Below are 2,174 nucleotides of genomic sequence, written 5' to 3'. Positions count from 1 at the left end.
CAAAGGTGCATCTAGTCAAAGCTAGGTTTTTCCAGTAGTCATGTATGGATGCAAGAGCTGGACTATAAAGAAAACTGAGTGCTGAAGAATTGATGCTTTTGAACTGTGATGTTGGAGAAGACTCTTGAGAGTCTCTTGGACTGCAAGGAGATTAAACCAGTCAATCCTAAAGGAAGTCCTGAATATTCATTGGAAGGACTGATGCTAAAGCTGAAACTCCAGTACTTTGGCTACCTTATGCGAAGAACTGACTCATTGGGAAAGACCCTGATGCTGGGAAAGAATGAAGGTGGGAGGAGGAGGGGATGACAGAGGATGAGATGGTTGGATGGCATCACTGACTTGATGGACATGAGTTTGAGCAAGCTCTGGAAGTTAGTGATGGACAGGAAAGTCTGGCGTGCTGCCGTCCATGGGGTCATAAAGAGCTGGACATGACTGAGTGACTGAACTGAACTGATAGCCTGCCCAGTTGCTAAGTTGTGTCCAACTCTTTTGTAACTCCATGGACTATAGTCCACCAGGCTCCTCTGTCCATGGGATTTCTTGGGCAAGAATACTGGAGTGGGTTGCCATTTCCTTTTCCAGGGGATCTTCCCCACCCAGGGACTGAACCCGCATCTCCTTTATCTCCTGCATTGGCAGGCAGATTCTCTACAATTGAGCCATCTAGGAAGCCTAAGTATGACATACAGATGATCAAAAATAGCTAGACTTGTTTATAATAGTATGGGGAATGATATGGAGAAATTTGGAAAACTGTTGGGCTTGTAATTTTAAAATGACAAACCTTGAACATTGAACATTTGCTTATGGCAGAGCTTCTCAATGGGTGGCCTGTGAATAGGTTGCAGGTGCATATAAGATCTTGATGACCTCAGCCCTCCAGAAGCCACGTGGGGTCTGACGTGGCTAGGGTCTCTGCCACAAGGACCACAAGTGTGCTGCATAGGTTACAATTTTCATGTGTGCCAAGATGTAAGAAAAGAAGTCAGGAAGCATTGAGCTAAGGAATTTAAATTCAACTCTCATGGCAGTTTGGAGATGTTAAAAACGTTAGATGAGGTGGTGTGAAGAGGGTAAGAAGAGAATACTAGAGCTAGAATGGTAAGGAGGCCATGGGAATACTCCACTTCGCTAAGTGAGCATATTTGACTATGAGAGTTCTGTGTCTTCAATCCATCCCTGGAATTCCTCTGTGTGGCCTGAGATTCCTCCGTCCCTGTGTGCATCATTTCACCGTTGATCTGCGTAGTAGCCGTAAAAATGAAGAGGGTCAGATGCTGAGATCTACAGAATAAAGAATAGAAATTGATGGTTGAGTGCAGATGGGGACATAGAAAGGGAAGATGGATTACTGGGCTGCACCCCACAGGTCTTTAGGGCCTGCACTTGCCCAGCTTCAAGACTGAAGAAAGAGCCCAGAGTCAGCAATAGAGACATCAGTGGTTTAATGAATGGGGGAGCTTACATGTCTGAAGCAGGATCCTGGAGCAACACCCCACCAGCACCCAGCTGACAGGACATGGTGCAGTTTTTGCTCCCCAGGGTGGTGGAGGGGAAGGGGAGATTACCAGTTATATTGACAGGAATAGACATCAGGTTGGCTCATCAGTTACCAGGGAAACCAGCAGAGGGGCACGCCCTTCACTGTCCCAGGCCTGGGGCAAGTATGTAGGAAGGCCAGTTATGTGAGTAGCATGTAGGTGAAGCAGGTACTGGTTGGGCTGGGATTGTACAGAGAGCAGCCATTTTGAAGGGCCTGATCATACAGGGATTAAAGGAAAATTTCAGAATATTGAATCAGGTTGATTGAAATAGTAGACAGAATCAAGATTTGGGGGGCAGGATAATAACTTGGTTTCACATATTTTGGGTGTGAGGGGGTGACAGTCTTGCAGGTGACCATGGTCAGCTGTAACTGTGGATTCGTTTTTTTTCCTGTTGGTCCACATGAGAACTCAAGCTTATCCTCTGGACACTATGAACATCTTATCACAAAACTTCTCTGCATTAGAGGGTTCATTCCTCTCCCCACTTTAGGGAGTAGTCAGAGGATGAGATGGCTGGATGGTATCACTGACTCCATGGACATGAGTCTGGGTGAACTCTGGGAGTTGGTGATGGACAGGGAGGCCTGGCGTGCTGCGATTCATGGGGTCGCAAAGAGTCGG

At 46.6% G+C, this 2,174-nt stretch overlaps 1 protein-coding gene across 2 annotated transcripts in view; it reads left to right on the top strand.

The window, feature by feature from the left end:
• Positions 1–2,174, top strand: part of LGR4 (leucine-rich repeat containing G protein-coupled receptor 4) — a 104,839-nt gene that overhangs the window by 90,958 nt on the left and 11,707 nt on the right. The window lies entirely within an intron of this gene.

Source organism: Bison bison, unplaced genomic scaffold, assembly GCF_000754665.1.
Source record: "Bison bison bison isolate TAMUID 2011002044 unplaced genomic scaffold, Bison_UMD1.0 scf7180017864531, whole genome shotgun sequence".
In the NCBI taxonomy this organism is placed as follows: Eukaryota; Metazoa; Chordata; class Mammalia; order Artiodactyla; family Bovidae; genus Bison; species Bison bison.
Note: the sequence above shows the minus strand (reverse complement) of the source record. Positions and strands in the feature narration are given on the sequence as shown.